Raw genomic sequence first — 23004 nt, forward strand, 5'->3', positions numbered from 1 at the left:
ATGATAATACTTTTAAGCCTTTATAATCCTATCTCATTAACCTTCATCAGTCATATAGGTCCCTCCTTAGATCATATCAAGGAAACCATCAGACGCTCATTAACCTACATATATGATCCAACACCTCATAAGATACTCAAAATTGCTTGCTCACACTGGCCTAATGATCTTCTCCTCCTTATATAGTTTTAGGCCTTTCTCAATACCATGGACCAAAATTACGTAGGACCAATACCTTGGACCAAAAACTTTGTTTTTTCCAATATATACGCGCTTTTCCTTCTGTGAAAGTGCGTGTGTACATATACGCTCCTTTTGTTCAGTAAACCTGCGTGTAAACGCAGCTTGGTCAAGGTGAACCTGCGTATACCTCTCTTTCGTCATTCTTTGTAGTCTGATCTGTAATTCTTTGCTGTTGACATGGTGCACTCTGATCTTTCTTCTGAGTGAGTTGCCATCAAGGACAACACCTGTATCATAATGCCAACATTCTATTTTTTAATATTTCTATGATTAGTTGCTTGGAAAAAGTATATGTTTGACCCCTCTTCTCTCAACATTCATGGTTCCTGGGTCTTATCCCTGAAGATCCCGGTCACTGGTATCAGACCCAGGTTACAACACCATGCCCTTTGTTCTCCTCCTAATGATTACTGTGTTCTAATGCTGGAAATCAAGCAGGATGCCTAATATCAAAGAGATTCACCACCATCACCACATCTCGAGTTTCAATCCCACGATGGCAAAAAACATGGGGTTCTATGGATTTTTTGCTTCTTTTTTTAATGGTGTTGTTGGAGGATTTAGTTCACGCAGATCTAGAGGACATAACCTGTGAACCTCAAGGCATAAGGCATAAGATTTTTCTTCTATTGAATTTGATCATCGTAGTTGCATTTTCATTCAATCTTCCAGAAAGGATCATTGCTACAGTCATCGATTATTTCTTTTGAATGCATTAATTTTTATGGTGTACCTGTTATCAATACCTTGTCATCACTGCTACAAATTTCCTACATTATTTAATTTTGGAGATTCGACCTTTGATATTTACGTTATTCACTTTGCTTTCCTGTATCACGAAGTAGTAGAGAATCCTCCTTATGGACAAACCTAACTTAGTAGACTTATATATCGCTATAGTGATGGCTTCCTATCTATTAATTTCCTTGTGATGGTGCTGGGACTATCGTACCTGAGTCCATATTTGCAGAGTGTGGGCTCTAATTATGGGTAGGAAGTTAACTTCGCAACCTATGGTGCAAATGCCAATGACATCAATTCCTTCATTGCTCCAATTTCTCTTTCTCAAGTCAATTAGTTCAAGGTCTTCAAGTAGCATTTCACATCTAAGCAGAGGCATTTGAGAAGATAATTTACATGATAGAAATAGGAGGCAGTGACTTTAATTATGGGTACAAAAATCTTGAATTGAGTCAAAGTTAGTTGAAGCAAAGCCTTCTTCCCAACGTGACTAGATCTATTACAACCGTTGTGCAAGATCTATGCAAGCAAGGAGCGAGGACGATTTTAGTAAAGAATTTTGGGTCTCAATGTTGCCATCCCTTCTAGCTCTCTATTGCCCCTAATGATTTTGGCAAGAATGACTACTTTATTTCCTTCAATGGTTCGGTCTAATACTACAAAAATCTACTCAAACAAAGCCTTTCAAACTTGTGAAATTTGCTAAATGGTGCAAACATCATCTATGTCGATAATCACGACACAGTATTTGACTTGATCGCTTACCCTACCACTTATGCGTTCAACCAAACCACAAGGGATTATTATGGAGTTAGAGGAAATTAAACTATGATGCCAATATTTGGTGTGAAAGCAATGATATTTTCAATGGCAATGTTGTGAAGGTCGAAGCCTGCACCGATATTTCCTCTTATATCATTAAAAATGGAGACAACTGGGCAATGAGAGGTGACCTTGAGAAGATCCTGGACCGACCAACATGATTGTGGAGAACCTCTGAAAGAACATTTGTAGCAAGGTAAGCAAGAATCTGGCTAAAGCTCCTACAAGAGTTGTTGCATTTTATTTTAGCAAGGTTACTAATGAGGGTTCTTGGAAAAATGAAGATCATATTATATTTTGTCTTCCCATGATTCCCCCCCATGTATATGTTCCAAATTGGTCACTGCATTCCACCTGTTAGAGTAGGTTATTTTGTCAGTTGAAAGGTATTCATAAATATTTTTTTGTTGACTTAAAGGAGGTCAAATCCATAAACGTGTTCACTGTCATAATTTGACCTGTCACTGCCTAAAGAGTCATCATGAGTTGGGTCATCACTCTAGTCATCAAAGTCAGTCATTGGGAAGGGGTGTCTATGTATGGAAAGCTATTGTAATAAATCATTGAGTCTGGGTATTAGGTATTGATAGGATGGATATATGGTCAAGGTGTCTGCAGTTGAAGGAAAGATCTCAAAAAAAAAGTCATAATCATAAAGGTTTCAATCTATTCCCTTGTTAGACATCATATTTTCCCCTTTGCCTATCCCCTTATTTCCCACATTACATTAATTTTTCCCTATTCCCAAATATTTTCATTATCCATATTCCCTACTTTAGGCCTAGACCCTCACCCCCATTTTATCCTAACTACAAATCCCTAGGCCTAAATACCCCTTGCCTAAGCACTATGGCATACCATGATTAACTTATGTCCTTTTCCACTTCCAACGAACTTTGATTATAATCCCATCATTCCTAAACTTTTTGCCATCATACAATACTCAAATCAGTGATCACATTACATGTGATTTTCAAGTGCAACGCGGGTTAACTGTCAAACTCGATTACATCAGCAAATTATTTGAAATCATTGCAAAAAGCCACCAATTTTCTTCATGACTGATTGCAGATGATGGGCTCGTTCTTCATGCAGGGAATGGGTAAATTGGTCGTATTCTGAAGCAAAGGTCATAGAGAAATTCATAGGTCGTAGAGAAATTCATGCATTGTGTTGTGTTTTTCTACACATAGAGGGTTAAGGCATTGAATTGTTTCGCAGGCCAGCTACCAACACCCAATTTCACCTTCAGGGATTGAAGAGGTAGGAAGTTTGTTGGCCTGTCCTAAATTTCTCTCTGTTTCATATCCTTGTTGTCGAACCTTGTCTTTTTCGTGTTTAAAATTTATGCTATGCACACTCTACTTTGCTTGGAAAATACACATTCACTTCTAGATTTTCTCTCGCACACCATGGATATGAAATTATGCCAATAGATGTTTCATGAACGGTACATGTCAGTTGTTTTATAATCTTGAAATTTTCTTACTTACATTCGACCCCATAAAACTTTTTTGTCGTCATCTCATTGTCACAAATGTTCAAGTAGAATTGTGATGTCACCCTTGATTAGATTTATTTCTTTGGGTCCGTACAAGTAGCACTATCTTAAAGTCAAATTCAATCTGCCAAGGATTGAGATAGGATGGCCCCTGCTACCAGTAAAAAGGGTGGAGACCTTGTGCGTACGGAACCCAGTACCTTGAGCCTGCTGAACTCATCCCCTGTCATTATAGTGGCCTTTGAAAATGCAAGTTGCATTCCTTTTTGTCAAAAGGTCCAAAAAATAGGTCACAATGTAAGACTTGCTAGTTTGTTTGCTCTTAATTTCCAAGATGGCAAAGTAAAATTAGGGGACCTGGAGATTGTATTCAATGAGAAATTTATTGTTGATGTAACCAACCTGCCTACAGCAGGGGAGAAGTGGTTTAAAGCGGATTAATTAGACATTTTAGCTTACAAACATTTTGTGAAGTCGTAGTTTCTGGACAAGTTTGCCTCCAATTTCCCCAGTATTTAACTTCAAGAACAGTATGTCGACCTTTTGAAAGTTATTCAAAGATACTTCACCTGTGAGGGCAGGTTCAGTAGAATATATCAATACCATCTGAGATTATTATGGCATTTCATAGAGAACAAGCCAATGAATCTCCCTTATTTTTTGCTCAAGAGTTTAGAGAGAATGGCTACCAAAGTACAAATTCAAAAGGACAACCATGCTTCAAGTCTTTTTCATTTTTCTTTAATCAAAATTTTAGTTAAGCATGCAGTTGAGAGGAAGAAAATGTTTTGGTCTGATTTCCTTTCTAGTGTTGATTTGTTGCCACAAACTGGGTCACCATCAGTGAAGACATATAAGGAAGAGCCCAAAAAGGAAAATCCAAAAAAGGAAAACATACATTCAGCCATGGAGATCAAACCAATAAAGAAGGAAGGTGAGAAGCCAAGCAAGGGACCTGTAGGCAGACTGAGCAAGAAAGATAAAGTGCAAAGCATGAAGGATGACAAGGCAGTCAAAGAAACAAAAGAGCAGGTGACATCAACTCAACATGCCAAAGTTAAAATCAAAATTGAAGACACAGTGCAGGATGAATTTGTGATGAGACCCAGGACAAGGTCTAGAGTCAAAAAGACCCAGGAAGAGGCAGCCCCTCAAGCAGTAGTGGAGATTTCTAAAGACAGGCAAGTAGATGTGCAATATCATGACAAAGTGGATGAAGTAAAGGGAACTGAAACAGTACACCCAGACCAGGAAGAGGACATAGCACAACCTGAAACAGGTGTAATGCATTATGAAGAGGACCCGAAAATTACCAAGATGAAAGAAGCACTCTCTAAATATCAAATGAGAATAGCGTTCTTGAAGAAAAATAACGGAGATCTCAAGGGAACAGTCAAACCAGCAGAGGACAAGTCAAAGCCACCTATAGCATCAGTTGTTAAGGGAAAGGAGAAGCATGTTGCTTTTGCAGAGCAGGCCAAGAATGTTGCAGTAGAGCCTAGAGGGTCATCAGTCGGGGTTTCCAAGTCCAAATTTGGATATCTACAGCAGATGAAGTAGATAGCTCAAGCTCCTAGAAAACCCCCCTTCAGTCAGTGGAAAGAATATCAAAGGTGTTTGGAGGACCTGGAGGAAAGCAAGGACCAAGTGAACCAATTCAGATAACATAATCAAGATTATAAAAATTCAATACAGCACATTCTTGAGAACTGTGATCATGAAGTTAGGGAAGCATCTAAATCCCTCGATAGGAGAAAACACTTTGTCAAATGGTCCCAGCCGGTAAGGAGGCAATGCAAAAGTTTATATGTTAGAAACTTGGTATTGAACGCCCAGTTGAGAAGTATGAAGCAAAGCTTGGATGAGGCACGAAGATTGATAAAGAGATATGAAGGAGCAGTTGTGATACCTCCTCTTGAAAGGTTGCCTAAAGTGGATTCCAAACTCATGACTAAAGTCAAGCCCACCATGTCAGCACCTATTGAACAACATGGCTTCACTTCTCAAACTTCCAACATCAAGGCTTCGAACAACAAGGTCTCACGCAAGAGAAAGAGGAGGTGATCGAGGAGGTCATCAAGCCTCATTTCATGGTTCCAAGTTTTATGTTTAATTTCTGATGTTTTAATATTATGAATTTCATGTTTTGAGCGACATATAGTATCATGATGGAAATTTAGGAGGAATGGAAGGCACTCAGTGAACAGTTGAAGAAAATTTGTTGCGCAAGCGTTATGCGGGTTGTGCCCAGACCATCTCACGCATGCTAAAGGAAAACCACCCGTCAAGTTTTCAAGAGGCTGACGTGGGGTATGTGTGGTGTCCATCTCATCTCCTTAGCAGCTCGCCACATGCCATTTCTAGAAGGATGAAGTTTCGGGTGCTGCGCAACTGCTATGCAGGCTTTTTGAATAGTCAGAAAAACAGTTTTTGTGTTTTTTCTATTTTCAGTCATGATGATCAGTTCGAGGACATGTTGATTTACTTTGTATAAAAAGTTTTTTTTTTAGGACAAAAGATACTTTATGTTTTATGTCTTGAGGAAAGGCATTTAGAAAAACAACAGTTTTCTGTTTTTGTTTCAGTTTTTGGACCAATCCTTTGTTGGATCGAAGATGTAGGGAACTTAGACATAATTGCATCCTATGTATTGATTATATATTTGATGAATGAATACAGAACAGGTTGTTGAAGGTTCAGTGTTGTGTTGGTGTTAATTTTTTGAAATTTATGCTTGTGTGATCAATTCATGGTGCAATGCTTATGTATTGAAGGTTATCGATTCCAGTGTACAAGGATTCTTACGGTATGATGTATGGGATTTGTTCTATAAACTATTCATTTATTCTATTTTATCTCTGTGTTTTATGAGTATTTTGGTCTCAGCTGATCTAGAATTCAGTTTAGCTACTCTCTTTCAACTGTATTCACGTTTCAATTACAAATGAAATGTTATATACTCATGCATGTTATCTTTTCTATTTAGTCTCTATTTCTCCTATATAAACAACATTGTGTTATTGCAGAGGAAGAATTTGTTTTGTTTTAATTTATCTCCTCGATACTACAACATGTCGTTGTATCCTAAGTCATGCTTAAAAGCCCTTGTAATAGTTTTCAGTTTTACTTGCATAAGTAAATAAGTAAAAGGATAAATTGATCATGTGTCATTACATAGTCGTCCATTCACACTTCAACCAAATACCTTCAGAATTCCTTTGTCAGAACTGGTCTCTGCTATAAATTTGTGCTTTAAAGTCTTTATATTTTTGAGTGAGGGAGCCCCCTCCGATTGAAGAAGACCAGTCATTCAACCAAAAGAGGTATGTGGTTACCTCTGATTTTCTCCTTTCAGCCTGGAGAAAACTACGGAGTGCTAACATATTGGCGTCGTTGCTGGGGATTCGAAAGTCTAATTGTCCCGGGAAGTTCTGTGTTCAGAATTACATCATAGGCTGAAGTTTAAAGATTGTTTTGGTTGTTAGATATTTTCACTGCATGCACCTTTGTCTAAGAAGATCTGGCTTCTAGGAGGTTCACCAGGCAGAACCCTGACCCAAATCCCCCTGTAGTTGTTTCTGATCCTGAAAAACTTCTTAGGAAGGAGAGAGTGCTAGTTATTGTCCTCTTAGGAAATATGTTTCCTCACCAGAAATTTCCTCTGAAATCCCATTGTTCAAAATGAGATCTTGCTCTAATATCTCTGAAATTCTAGCAGATTCAGGAAATTTAAGTTCTTGTATATCATTCCCAAAGATTGAGTCTAGTCAAAATATCTTACAGCAGTTCAATAAACTTAGAGGCCTAGTTGAAAAATTCCAGAAAGATGCTAAAAACACAGTCTTATCTCATAAAATTATCTTTGTTCAACCTAGTTTTACCACTAGCTCTGTTGTGACCTCATATCAAAATCCTTCATCATCAGTTTCAACTTTCATTCATCTAGTCCTTCCATCATCTGTTGTTGTTGTTACACCGTCTGTCAGTCACCCAACTACTCAAGTAATAGTTATGGCAACAAGATATGCTCCTCTAGTTTTGCCTACTCAACTTCATGATTTACCTCTCAATTATGGGCAGAGGCTTCCACAATATGATGGTGCAGGAGAAATTACTGCTAAACAACATGTTGACAAGGTCAGTGATTTCATAGATTTGGAGGAAGTAGACCATGATGATGTTAAAATTAGATTATTTGCTCAGAGTTTTTCCGGTGATGTCAAGAAATGGTTCAGGAGTTCTCGCCCGGGAGCATTTGAAAATTATCAGGAGTTAGAAGATGCATTTCTTACAAGGTGGGGTGAGAAGAAGAACCCCTTGCAGATCTTGGTTGAGTACAATAATTTGAAAAGACAGCCCGAAGAAACTGTTCAAGATTTTTCTACAAGGTTCAACAAATTGTACAATTCAATTCCTGCAGATTAAGCCTCCTCCTAGGCTGGCCTTGCTGCATTATCTAGATTCTTTTGAACCTGAAATGGCTTATCAGCTCAGGGAAAGAAATCCAGCAACACTAGAGGACATGAAAAATAATGCAGTCAATGTGGAGGCTAATCTATTAGCAAAGAAGTCTAAGAAAAGAGTTATCATAAAGGAGGATCATTCCACTTCTACAGATGCCAAAATTGAAACATTGGTCAAGACTATGGAGAATATGATGGAGAAAATCTCCTGGCTAACCGGACAGTAGTTTGAGAGACCCAGATTGGTCCACAAATCAGAAATCCAGGTTTTCAAAGGCAGCCACAGTTGCCTAACAAACCTCGAGAGAAGAAGGGTCTGGAGCATTCGCAATAACAAATAAGACCGCCCTTCCAACAAACTTTTGCTCAAGATCAAGATGAGGAAGATGAAAAATCTCTTGAAGATCAAATTTTGTTTTTTGGTGATGGGCAGCAGGAGGTTTATTTGACTAAAGAGGATCAAGAACATGAGCAACTTGAAAATTTTGAAGCAGAAGATGAAGAATTATTGATGTCCCAATCCCAAAATGATTCATTGATGATTGAATTAGAGGAATGCAGAAAGGGTTTTCAATATGCTATAATGCAAGTGCAGTGACAGTATAATTTGAGGAATAGAACTGTGGGAGGTAATGCAACAAATAAAGATGCACCAATTAGAAATGCAGGAAGGAAAGAAGTGTCTGTTGATGGTGTAGAAAAGAACCTCCCCAATACAAGTGCTTAGAAGAAAGATGTTATAGCACAAGTGCCCAAATGAAGGAGCCTCTTGTCACTATCTTGCAACAAAAGGACAACATACCCAAAGACAAACAGGTTGTAGAAAAGAAGGATGTTGTTCACAAGGAGATTGAAAAGGTATCAAGTCTATTTAATCTTGAAGCTAAAATTGCTAAGTTGAAGATTTTTATTCCTCTTGGTGAATTAGTAAGAAATGATCAATATAGATTTCAAATCTTAAAGGCGCTTAAAGTAGATAAAACCTCTGATACATTTAACATAGCAGATGATCATCCAACTATCATCTTTGGGCCAAAAATTGAGGATAAAATGCAGGATGGTGATGTTCCTCCCTTTTATGTTAGTTTAAATGTACATGAACAAATCCTGCACAATGCTATGTTGGACTCTGGGGCATCACATAATTTAATGCCAAAGGTGATTATGGAAAGGTTGGGTTTAGACATTACAAGACCATACAAGTACCTCTACTCGTTTGATTCCAACAAGGTGAAATGTCTAGGGTTAATTAAATATCTAGCAATATCCTTAACCCAAATTCCTTCGAAATGCATGGTGATGGATATCGTGGTGGCAGACATACCTCCCAGGTATGGTATGCTATTGTCTAGATCTTGGATGGAAAATTTGAATGGAGCATTACAAACAAACATGTCCTACATTACAATTCTAGTTTTTGGAGGTCAGATGAGAAGGTTATACAGGGAACCTCTCATGCAGTACATGATCAGCAGTAAGGACAAGCATGTAAACCATCCAGTGTATGTTGTCCATTCTAATGTAGATTCATTTGTTCTGTTTAATTTGAGTTGTCCTGATGATGAAGGGCTTGTCTCAGATATTGAAGAAGAAAGGGACAACAGTCAGGAAAGAGAAATTCTACATGAGGATTTATGGTAGGACAACGAAAGAAAATTAGATGTCAAAGAGAAGGTAGACAGAAAAATGGAGTTAGATGTTTCGAGTGATGATAAAGAGACATCTACAAAACAAATTTCTGAAGCAGACAATCATAAAAAAGAAGGGTAGGACAACAATGAAAAGGAGAGACAAATCAGCCAGTCTGCCCTCAAAAAATTTGCAAATTTCAAAGTCGAAATGGATGGTAAAGGAAGGAAAAAACATCAAGTTTGGACCATGCATTTTGATGGAGCAGTAAGCAGAGAAGGAGCTGGAGCAGGAGTGTGGATTATCAGTCCAGAAATTGGTAAGTCAAAGTTGTGTTCATATAAACTGGAGTTTGATTGTACTAACAATGTGGCGGAATACGAAGCTCTGATTTTGGGCTTGAGAAATTTAAAAAAATCAGGAGCTAAAAGAATTGTTGTTTTTGGTGATTCTGAGTTAGTGGTTAGGCAAATCAAAGGTGAATATCAGACCAAACATTCCCACATGCGAGCTTATCAAAATGTTGTACTTGATTATTTGCAGAATTTTGTTGAATATAGTTTTTCAGTGGTTCCGAGGAAAGACAATGTTGTTGCAGATGCATTGGCTACTTCAGCCTCTGATTTTGACATGCCTAGTAATGTTAAAGGAAAATACAAGGTAGAGGTGAGACATAGACCCATTGTCCCAGATAACATGGGTCATTGGCAAGTTTTTGAAAATGACAAGTAGGTGGAAAATTTCTTGTTGATGAAAGAAGAGTTTGCCAGAATGAGATGGGAAAGGGACAACGAATGGGAAGATGCAGATAAGGAGAGTTTCATAAATCAAATGAAGGAGGAATTGGATAAGAAAGGCTCTGAGTTGAAAATATTGCAGCTAAAGGACAATATCCTTCCAAGAGGTCTGGTACCTTTGGAGGAATTGTTTGACCAAAATGATGTGGCCAAAAGACCAAAATTGGCATCGGTTGGAGAGGGAATTGAAGAATGCAATATAGGTACAGTAGTGTTGGCATTATGATGCATGTGTTGTACTTGATGGCAACCCTCTCATAGAATAATATCTCACTTATGTATAACTGGATGAATCTTCAGAAGAGATATCAGATGTGACTGATGGAGGACAGCTCAAAGGAATCAGATGATAGTTCTAAGTGTGACAAGTTAGCTTTGCCATCAAGTCCAAAGGGGGAGATTGTTGGCATTATGAGATAAGTGTTGTCCTTGATGGCAAACCACACTGATGACAAATCATAGTGAAGAAGGTCAGCAGCAAGGAATTGATGATCAGACTATAAGAAGAAGAGAAAATTCATATACGCAGGTTCATTAAGCCCAAGTCGCGTATACACGCTGGTTCACTATATACCAAGTCGCGTGTATGCAGGTTCGCTATATACCAAGTAGGGTATACATGCAGTTTCATAAACGGAAAAAAGCGTACATGTCGGAAAGCTTACTTTTGGTCCGTGGTAGTTAGTCCTTGGAATTTGTGCCTATGGTTTTGGACCATGGAGTCTCGACAGACGTGTTGATCCCTAGTATTGAGTTGATGGTATTGGGTTACTATGGTTTTGGACCGTGGTATTGTGAAGGGCCTAAAGCTATATAAGGAGAAAGATCATTAGGCCAAAGTGTGAGTGTGTGAGTGATGAAGATCTGAGGAAGTGTGAGATCCAAGTACTGGTTATGGGTTGGTGATCTGAACCAAGGTTTCACTCATGTGGAGGATGATGATGAACGATGGAACGGGATCTCAAGGCTTGGAATGATTATCTTCATATGGTTTGACTGTGAATAGACTAGATCTATTGACGCATGTTTATTGTTATGATCTGGGTATGTTTTGATGTCTGATATAGCTGCGGAGCTTTAAGTTTGAATTTACAGATCTGTACGCGTGTTGTCTTTGGTAAAAGAGTGTATACACGCAGGTTGGGTTCGTCGAAGTAGCGTATACAATGTGAAGTATGAAGATGGAGTTGGATCTGGTTGTTGTTATGTTGTCTGTGTTCTTGACAGGGTTTCACTGATTCAGTATTGGGTGATTCAGAGATTGATGATGCAGGTTGTACTACAATGGTGATTGTTTCATGGATCCAATATGAAAATGTATGAAATGTGGTCCCGGGAAGATCGTAGGCCGGCACCTACGTACTGGTAAACATATCAGCCAGTACAAGAGCCAGGGGGTTGTAGCTCCCTTCCAGAAGCAGCTGGAAAACGAGTAAAGGTTGGAGCATTTTGTAGGTTGGCACCTACATACTAGTAAATGGATCGGCTAGTACAAAAGCTATGAGGGTTGTAGCCCTCTGCAGGTTGTAGCCTGCGTGCTGGTAAAGGACTGCACCAGTACATTGTAAAAGAAGTTTCTTATTAAAGAAGAAAGAGACGAATTGCAGCAATATTATTTCCAACAATTGGTATCAGAGCAGGTCCTTTGATAGAAGCTTGATCGCTTGAAGGAGATCCGTGGAACAATGGGAAAGAAGCTTAAGAAGAAAGCTCATAAGAAGAAGAAAACATCTCAGAAGGACTATGACAGTGGGAGAATCGATTGGGGATTAGGTATAAGAAGCTCTTCAGATTCAGAATCATTATCAGGTATGAATGTGTTATCCTCTGATGTTCCAGCTATATTTCCTTGTGAAAGAGATGAAAGTGATAGTGAAGCAACTGAATTTGCTTTTATGGGTGAGCAAGAAAAGTATAAAATAGAGGCAGTATTTAGAAGGCTTACAGACAAAATTAAAGATCAAAAAGATCTATTGAACAAAAGGGAATGTGCTTTCAAAGAAGAAGTTACTAAACTAAAAGCTCAATCAGAGGAAGGAAACAAGGTAAGAAAGTTACTCAAGGACAAGGAAAATCAATGTCAAAAGTTGCAGGGTGAAGTGACAACATTAAGGGATGAAGTCAATGAAAGAAGCACAACCATCAAGAAACTCAGAGATAGATCCAGTTACTATGAAAGTCTTGAAGCCACGATCCGCTCGCTAAAGGAAGATCTTGAAGAATCAAAGAAGCAGAATAAAGATCTACTCCAAGCTATTGAAAAACAGGTAAACGAAGATATCAGCTTAAAATCTCAACTGGAATGTGCCTTTAGAATTCGTCAAATGCAGCAAGATCTGAATGAAGAACAAGAAAAGGAGATCCTCAAACTAAGGCATCAGTTGGAAGAAGGAAGGAAAGCTGAAGAAGACATGAAGAAGCAATGTCTAGAAAAGGAGGAACAACTTCAAGTTGAGGTAAATATCTTGAAAGGTAAATTAGAAGAAAAGGATAAACTGTTGAGATTTCAAGATAGTACTAAAGCCTTGGATGATATTCTTAGTAGTCAAAGGTCTCCTGTTATCAAGACTGGTCTTGGTTTCCATGAATCTATTGAAGGTGAATCTAGTTCACAAGGTGAGGCAAGGAACTCTAAAGAGAAATCTAAATTGATCAATGAAGAAATGAAAGATCCATCTCATCATCAACCAAGGAAAGAGATTCTTCAAAGAAAATCTTTTACTTCTCCTATGAATAATGTTGAATGTTATGTATGTCATAATCTTGGACATGTTGCAGCCAGATGTGGAAGAAGAAGAGTTCAAGACCATCATGCAGAAAGATCATCACATTCAAGGTACTTTAATGGATATTGCTTTGCTTGCAATAAGTTTGGTCACAAAGCTGCTGATTGCTACAGGAGGAATATGAAACATGTAAGATGTTATGCATGTAACAATCTTGGACATATAGCAAAGGAATGCAGGAACAAAGGACGGACATCACACCAAAAGGAGAAAACATCATCACACTTGAAGATATGGAAGAAGAAGGAAGTTCAGCCAGAAAGATGTGGCACAGCACAAAATACTCAGGTTCAGCACAACACAGACATAATAAACTCAGAGGGAGCTGAAGGTGTAAAACTTCAGTGTCCTGAAACTCATACGCAAGTTTCATAAATTGAAGTCGCGTATATACGCGAGTTATACACTGCAAAGTCGCGTATATGTCAGTCTGTGGAAAAGCAGTGGGGACAGGCTCAGAAAAGGGGTCTGATATGATTCAATCCAGTATCTGCTCTATTGGTTAACAGTTACAGTCTGCTGAGAATGTCTAGAAATGACTTGGTACTTGTAAGATTCTAGAAGTATTTTAATCCTAACTTGATGATGATGATGTCTTGATGCTTACTACTGATGTATGAATGTTCAGATCTAACAGCAAACAGATGGCACAGGTTGAGGGGGAGAATATGCCTTTAATATTGCATTGTTGGCATTATGGATTAATAGTCCTTGATGATGTTACTTATATGGCTAAATGATATATCTTGCTATGATGTGGTTGTGAGTAGTCCATGATAAAATCTCATATGATTCTTGGGGTTTCATAGTTGATGTTCAGATCAGATTTATGGTTGACTCATTGATGATGCATTTATGGTGCTTACATGGTGATCTTCATAAGGATAAGGAGAAGTACAAAGCTTGAATACGCATCTTCCTCACTTGATGATGAGTCACTCATATGCTGCTGTCCTCATATGCATAAAGATCATACAGTTAGGATGCAGGCACTCATGGGGATAAGGATTGTTGTTGTTGATGATATCAAGAAGTTTTGTCAAATGAGCTTGAGCTCAAGATACATAATGTTGATACATGGATGACTACTCAAAGTTGCTTTGTTGGAGACATGGTGATGAGTTCTTATCTATATGATGATAGGTTGATACTTACATATGTTGATTGATGCAGATGTTCCCAAGTAATGATACTTGGATCATGTAGATCTTGACGTTGATGTAATGGCTATGGTGGTTTCACACATAATGTGAATGATTTCAGGATGATGTTTAAAAAGGAGGAGTTGACATCTATGTCCAGACATACCTTGTTGCAGGACATTTTACAGGTTGCTGATATGGAAATGGTTGTACGCGAGTTTCATAAGGCCTATCCGCGTATATACGCTTGTTTATGTGGATGCAGACGCGTATATGGAGTTTTGAAGGAAATCAGCAGGGACAGATGTTGGTTACAGAGAGTCTGATATGGGTCTGACAGAGACCATCTGGCACAGGTGGAACAAAGGGCGAAAGGAGAACAGAAGGATCTCTTGGTTGCTGATCTGAATGATGATTGACAGATGCTGCCAATATTAGTTATTGGTGACATTCATAAGTCTTACTCTAGATATTTCGTCTCTATGTCATATATCTCTTTTGTGGTATCTCTTTCATGGTGTCAAGGTCATGTAACGGCCTATTTTGGTTTCCGCACTATGCCTGGGATGATTGATGCAATGTGATTGGTTTTCATATGTAAACTTTTGATGTATCCCCACTTGGTTGGGTGGATGAGTCAACTTTTGTATATCCTCACTTAGTTGAGAGATAGATGTATGTTTGAGTCTTTGGTGATAGGAAGGTCTTTTATGATGTATAGAGTCATGTTCCTCTTGAAGAACATCTTTTGCAGATCTTGCCTACAGTCAGGAAGAGCATGAACAGCACACTTCAGCAGTACAGAGACTCGGCATGTACTCAGGGGGAGCATTGACAGATTGGTACACTTTGGCATATACAAAGGGGGAGATCATTCAGAGATTTTAATAGATACTCAGGGGGAGTATGGACAGCGAAATGTTCAGCAAAGGAAGAGAACATCTTGGTCCACCCTTTGCCCTTGATGTCAAAGGGGGAGAGTGATTTGGTGTTGTTGCCATCAAGTCCAAAGGGGGAGATTGTTGGCATTATGATGCATGTGTTGTACTTGATGGCAACCCTCTCATAGAAGAATATCTCACTTATGTATAACTGGATGAATCTTCAGAAGAGATATCAGATGTGACTGATGGAGGACAGCTCAAAGGAATCAGATGATAGTTCTAAGTGTGACAAGTTAGCTTTGCCATCAAGTCCAAAGGGGGAGATTGTTGGCATTATGAGATAAGTGTTGTCCTTGATGGCAAACCACACTGATGACAAATCATAGTGAAGAAGGTCAGCAGCAAGGAATTGATGATCAGGCTATAAGAAGAAGAGAAAATTCATATACGCAGGTTCATTAAGCCCAAGTCGCGTATACACGCCGGTTCACTATATACCAAGTCGCGTGTACGTAGGTTCGCTATATACCAAGTAGGGTATACACGCAGTTTCATAAACGGAAAAAAGCGTACATGTCAGAAAGCTTACTTTTGGTCCGTGGTAGTTAGTCCTTGGAATTTGTGCCTATGGTTTTGGACCATGGAGTCTCGACAGACGTGTTGATCCCTAGTATTGAGTTGATGGTATTGGGTTACTATGGTTTTGGACCGTGGTATTGTGAAGGGCCTAAAGCTATATAAGGAGAAAGATCATTAGGCCAAAGTGTGAGTGTGTGAGTGATGAAGATCTGAGGAAGTGTGAGATCCAAGTGCTGGTTATGGGTTGGTGATCTGAACCAAGGTTTCACTCATGTGGAGGATGATGATGAACGATGGAACGGGATCTCAAGGCTTGGAATGATTATCTTCATATGGTTTGACTGTGAATAGACTAGATCTATTGACGCATGTTTATTGTTATGATCTGGGTATGTTTTGATGTCTGATATAGCTGCGGAGCTTTAAGTTTGAATTTACAGATCTGTACGCGGGTTGTCTTTGGTAAAAGAGCGTATACACGCAGGTTGGGTTCGTCGAAGTAGCGTATACAATGTGAAGTATGAAGATGCAGTTGGATCTGGTTATTGTTATGTTGTCTGTGTTCTTGACAGGGTTTCAGTGATTCAGTATTGGGTGATTCAGAGATTGATGATGCAGGTTGTACTACAATGGTGATTGTTTCATGGATCCAGTATGAAAATGTATGAAACGTGGTCCCGGGAAGATCGTAGGCCGGCACCTACGTACTGGTAAACATATCAGCCAGTACAAGAGCCAGGGGGTTGTAGCTCCCTTCTAGGAGCAACTGGAAAACGAGTAAAGGTTGGAGCATTCTGTAGGTTGGCACCTACGTACTAGTAAATGGATCGGCTAGTACAAAAGCTATGACGGTTGTAGCCCTCTGCAGGTTGTAGCCTGCGTGCTGGTAAAGGACTGCACCAGTACATTGTAAAAGAAGTTTCTTATTAAAGAAGAAAGAGACGAATTGCAGCAGTATTATTTCCAACAAGTAGAACACCTGAAGATGATAAAGCTGTCCAAAACTTTGAGCCCTGACATGAAAAGAAGATATTTGGAATTGTTCACTGAATTCTCTGATGTTTTTGCTTGGGGGTATGAAGACTTGAAGGTGTATGACAAAGAGATTATTCAACACATAATACCAATAAAAAAAGATCAAAATCCATTCAAGCAGAAGCTACGAAGGACCAATCCGGTGTTGTTGCCCTTAATTGAAAAAAGAAGTAAGGAAATTGTTTGATGTTGGTATTATAGTACCTCTTCGTTTTTCTGATTGGTTGTCTAATTTGGTACCAGTCAGAAAGAAAATGGGTGAAATTAGATTGTGTGTAGATTTCAGGAACTTAAATAGGGTGTCCCTCAAGGACAACTATCTGCTGCCAAAAATGGACCATGTTCTCCAGAAAGTAGTTGGTGCAAGAAGAATGTCATTACTGGATGGATTTTCTGGGTATAACCAGATTTTGGTTCACCCAAAAGACCAGGATAAGACCACCTTCACAATGCCCTAGGGTACTTTCAAATATGCTAAGATGTCATTCGGTTTGATGAATGCAAGGGAAACATTTCAATGAGCGATGGACATAGCTTTTGCAAAAGAAAAGGATAAGTTTCTTATCATATACCTTGATGACATTATTGTTTACTCACAGTCTGATGAGGAGCATTTGCAGCACTTAAGAGCAGTTTTGGAGAAGTGTAGGAAACATGGCATCTCATTAAATCCCAAAAAATCCTTGTTTGGTTTAGAGGAAGGCAAACTGTTGGGTCATATCATTTCGAAAGATGGCATAAAAATAGACCCTAATAGAATTGCAACAATTTAGAAAATGGATGTTCCTAGGAGTAAAAAGGAGATTCAGTCCTTTTTGGGCAGAATTAATTTTTTGAGAAGGTTCATTCCTAATCTGGCTAAGATTTCTAGAAAAATTACAGACATGTTGAAGCAGGACAATGAGGTGAAATGGAGTGAAGAGTAGGAAATCTTTCAATGAAGTTAAAGTAACCTTGTCTCATGCTCCTACCTTGGCTAGTCTAGATTACACAAGGGAGTTCATAGTGTTTTCTTTTGCATCTAAGCACAGTATTGTTATGGTCCTTTTGCAGAAAAATCAGCAGGGAGTCGAACAACCTATTGCATTTTTCAGTAGGGTGCTCAGAGATGTTGTGCTCAAATATGACATAATGGAAAAACAAGAATTTGCGCTTGTTAAGGCCTTGAAATACTTTCAGGTGTACATTTTGCATTCTCATGTTGTGGCTTATGTGCCTAGTGCTGCAGTAAAAAACATATTGACTCAAAGTGACCCAGATGGAAGGAGGGGTAAGTGGATCACAACAATTCTTGAATATGACATAGAAATCAAACCAACAAAGTTGATTAAAGGTTAGGGTTTGGCTCGGATGATGGCAGAATCAAATTTGCAGTCCCTTCAAATTAATTTTCTCGTTGTCCTAACAGAAGAAGAGCTCTCAAATGTTGTTCAACAAGTGCCGAAGAAATTTGTTGCTTCACCGTGGTATGCAGATATTCTATATGTTTTACAACATTTACAAGCACCTCCTGACTGGCCCAAAACTAAAGCCCTATTTCTAAAATTGAAGGTAGTAAAATTTTGCATTATCGATCAGTTTTTATACTAGAAGTATCCCGACGAAATGTTGCTTAATTGCTTACTGGAAGATGAGGCTCAAGCAACAATAGAAGAATTTCACAAGGGGGATTGCGGTGGTCATTTATATTGGAAAACTACAGTGAACAAGATCTTAAGAGCTGGCCTTTACTGGCCTAGTTTATTTGTTGATGTGTATAAGAAGGTAGCTAGCTGTAAGGAATGTCAGATGTTTGAGGGTAGAAAGAAGTTGTTTCCCCTACCTCTAAAGCCTATAGCAGTCGAGTCACCGTTTCAATAATGGGGACTTGATTTCATTGGAGAAATTCATCCTTCCTCGTCCAGGCAACATAAATGGATTTTAACAGGAACATATTATTTTACAAAGTGGATTGAAGAAGTCCCTACTAGGTAGGCCACAGATACAACTATCATCCAATTTCTGGAAAACAACATTTTGTCCCATTTTGGCTGTCCACAAAATATTATCACGGACAATGTCGTTGCATTTAAGTCAAAGAAGATGATTGAATTCTGCTACAAATATAACATCATTTTGGGTCATTCCACAGCCTATTACCCTCAAGGAAATGGCTTGGCAGAGTCATCCAACAAGATTTTGGTCAACATTATTAAAAAATTGTTGCAGGAAAATAAAAGGAACTGGCACAAAAAACTAATCCATGCACTATGGGTAGATCGTGTGAGTACTAAAAGATCCATAGGCATGTCTCCATTTGAGTTGGTTTATGGAATGGAGGCACTTTTTCCTTCATCTTGCGGAGTGCCAGTCATGAGATTGTTGCAAGAGGCAGTGGAGAATTGGCCAAATGATTCAGCTCCAACAGTCAAGAGAAGAGGTGTTCAAGAACACACAGTTGTTACAAGACCAGATAAAGAAGATCTATGACAAAAGAACAAAGGCAACAGATTTTCAGATTGGAGATTTGGTGTTGAAGTGGGATGCACAGAATGAAGATAAGGGTAAGCATGGAAATTTCGAGAACTTGGTGAAGGGGCCTTTCAAAGTTGCCGCATTCAGGGGATAGAATGCCTATTTACTTGAAGATTTATCAAATGAACCAGTTGGAGCAGGGCCTGTGAATGGCAGGTTGCTCAAACATTTCCTCACTTAAGTTGGAGTTTAAAGGATCATTTCATTGTAAATATCGTTATACTTTGGTATATTGCAAGTGTGGGTAGTCAAAGTTAAGTTTTGAAGCCCGAAGTGAAGGTTATAAGATCTTGACTGGTTGTTGCCATAAATAAATGAGTCTATCAGTCAGTTGTTTCTATTATTTTTAGTCAGTCTAGTTAGTAAATTTTTCCATTTTAGAGTCTGTACATCAGCTTTTGTATATTATGACTGTATTTCCCAATCGGAAGGCCTCTGGTCTGCGGTGTCATTCTTGGTACCTCATAGGGAGGTTGCCATCCTTAATGGAGCCTGTGTTAGAGTAGGTTAATTTGTCAGTCGAAAGGTATTCAGAAATAATTTTTTGCTGAATTAAAGGAGGTCAAATCCATAAACGTGTTCACTGTCATAATTTGACCTATCACTACCTAAAGAGTCATCATGAGTTGGGTCATCACTCTGGTCATCAAAGTCAGTCATTGGGAAGGGGTGTCTATGTATGGAAAGTTAATGTAATAAATCGCCGAGTCTGGGTATTAGGTCTTGACAAGATGGATATATGGTCAAGGTGTCTGCAGTTGAAGGAAATATCTACAAAAAAAAGTCGTAATCATAAAGGTTTCAATCTATTCCCTTGTTAGACATCATATTTCCCCCTTTGCCTATCCCCTTATTTCCCACATTACATTAATTTTCTCCTATTCCCAAATATTTTCATTATCCCTATTCCCTAAATTAGGCCTAGAACCTCACCCCCATTTTATCCTAACTACATATCCCTAGGCCTAAATACCCCTTGCCTAATCACTATGGCATACCATGATTGACTTATGTCCTTTTCCACTTCCAACGAACTTTGATTATAATCCCATCATTCCTAAACTTTTCACCATCATACAATACTCAAATCAATGATCACATTACATGTGATTTTCAAGTGCAACACGGGTTAACTGTCAAACTTGATTACATCAGAAAATTATTTGAAATCATTGCAAAAATCTGCCAATTTTCTTCATGATTGATCACAGATGATGGGCTCGTTCTTCATGCATTGAATGGGTAAATTGGTCGTATTCTGAAGTAGAGGTTGTAGAGAAATTTAGAGGTCACAGAGAAATTTAGAGGTCACAGAGAAATCTAGAGGTCGAAGAGAAATTCATGCACTGTGTTGCGTTTTTCTGCACAAAGATGGTTAAGGCATTAAATTGTTTCACGTGCCAACGCCCAGTTTCGCCTTCAGGGATTGAAGAGGTAGGAAGTTTGTTGGCTTGTCCTAAATTTCTCTCTGTTTCATATCCTTGTTGTCAAACCTTGTCTTTTTCCTGCTTAAAATTTATGCTATGCACACTATGTTTTGCTTGGCAAATACACATTCACTTCTAGATTTGTTGTCGCACACCATGGATATGAAATTATGCCAATAGATGTTTCCTGAAGGGTCCATGTCAGTTGTTTTATAATCCTCAAATTTTCTTGCTTGCATTCGACCCCATAAAACTTCTTTGTCATCATCTCATTGTCACAATTGTTGAAGCAGAATTGTGTTGTCACCCTTGATCAGATTTATTTCTTTGGGTTTGTACACGTAGCCCTATCTTAAATTCAAATTCAGTCTGCCAAGTATTGAGATAGGATGGCCCCTACTACCAGTAAAAAGGGTGGAGACCTTGTGCATATTGAACCCAGTACCTTGAGCCTGTTGAACTCATCCCCTAACATTAGAGTGGCCTTTGAAAATGCAGGTTGCATTCCTTTTTGTCAAAAGGTCCACAAAATAGGTCACAACACAAGACTTGCCAGTTTGTTTGCTCTTAATTTCCAAGATGGCAAAGTAAAACTAGGGGACCTAGAGATTGTATTGACTGAGAAATTTATTGTTGATGCAACCAACCTCCCTACAATAGGGGATAAGTGGTTTAAAGGGGATGAATTAGACATTTTAGCTTACAAACAGTTTGTGAAGCTAGAGTTTCTGGACAAGTTTGCCTCCACTTTCCCCAGTATTTATCTTGAAGAACAGTATGTCGACCTTTTGAAAGTTATTTAAAGATAATTCACCTGTGAGGGCAGGTTCAATAGAATATATCAATACCATCTGAGATTATTATGGAATTCCACGTAGAACAAGCCAATGAATCTCCCTTATTTTTTACTCAAGATTTTAGAGAGAATGGCTACCAAAGTACAAATTCAAAAGGACAACCATGCTTCAAGTCTTTTTCATTTTTCTTTAATCAAAATTTTAGTTAAGCATGCAGTTGAGAGGAAGAAAATGTTTTGGTCTCATTTCCTTGCTAGTGTTGATTTGTTGCCACAACCTGGGTCACCATCAGTGAAGACAGATAAGGAAGAGCCTAAATAGGAAAACATACATTCATCCATGGAGATCAAACCAATAAAAAAGGAAGGTGATAAACCAAGCAAGGGACCTGTAGGCATACCAAGCAAGAAAGATAAAGTGCAAAGCATGAAGGATGACAAGGCAGTCAAAGAAACAAAAGAGGAGGCGACATCAACTCAACATGCCAAAGTTAAAGTAAAAATTGAAGACACAGTGCAGGATGAATTTGTGATGAGACCTAGGACAAGGTCTAGAGTCAAAAAGACCCAAGAAGAGGTAGCCCCTCAAGCAGTAGTGGAGATTTCTGAAGACAGGCAAGTAGATGTGCAAGATCATGACAAAGTGGATGAAGTAAAGGGACCTAAAACAGTACAACCAGACCAGGAAGAGGACATAGCACAACCTGAAACAGATGTTATGCATTATGAAGAAGAGGACCCGAAAATGACCAAGATGAAAGAAGCACTCTCTAAATATCAAATGAGAATAGTGTTCTTGAAGAAAAATAACAGAGATCTCAAGGGAGCAGTCAAACCAGTAGAGGACAAGTCAAAGTCACCTATAGCATCAGTTGTTAAGGGAAAGGGGAAGCATGTTGCTTTTGTAGAGCAGGCCAAGAATGTTGCAGTAGAGCCTAGAGGGTCATCAGTTAGGGTTTCCAAGTCCAAATTTGGATATGTGTAGCAGATGAAGAAGATAGCTCAGGCTCTTGGAAAACCCCCCTTCAGTCAGTGGAAAGAATATCAAAGGTGTTTGGAGGAGTTGGAGGAAAGTAAGGACCAGGTGAACTAGTTCAGACATCAGAATCAAGATTATAAAAATTCAATACAGTATATTCTTGAGAACTATGATCATTGAGTTAGGGAAGAATCTAAAGCCCTCAACATGAGCAAACACTTTATCAAATAGTCACATTTGTTTAGGAGGCAAAGAAAAAGTTTATATGTTAGAAACTTGGCATTGAATGCCCAATTGAGAAGTATGAAGCAAAGCTTGGATGAGGCACGAAGATTGATAAAGAGATATGAAGGAGAAATTATGATACCTCCTCTTGAAAGGTTGCCTAAAGTGGATTCCAAACTCATGACTAAAGTCAAGCCCACTATGTCAGAAACTGTTGAAAGGTATGGCTTCACTTCTCAGACTTCCAGCACCAAGGTTTCCAACACCAAGGTCTCAGGCAAGAGAAAGAGGAGGTGATCGAGGAGGTCATCAAGCCTCATTTCATGGTTCCAAGTTTTATGTTTAATTTATTATGTTTTAATATTATGAATTTCATGTTTTGAGTGGCATATAGTATCATGATGGCAATTTAGGGGGACTGGAAGGCACTCAGTGAATAGT

The sequence above is a fragment of the Pinus tabuliformis genome, chromosome 2_1, assembly GCF_031772625.1.
Source record: "Pinus tabuliformis cultivar Carrire ecotype Pingquan chromosome 2_1, CPIR1, whole genome shotgun sequence".
In the NCBI taxonomy this organism is placed as follows: Eukaryota; Viridiplantae; Streptophyta; class Pinopsida; order Pinales; family Pinaceae; genus Pinus; species Pinus tabuliformis.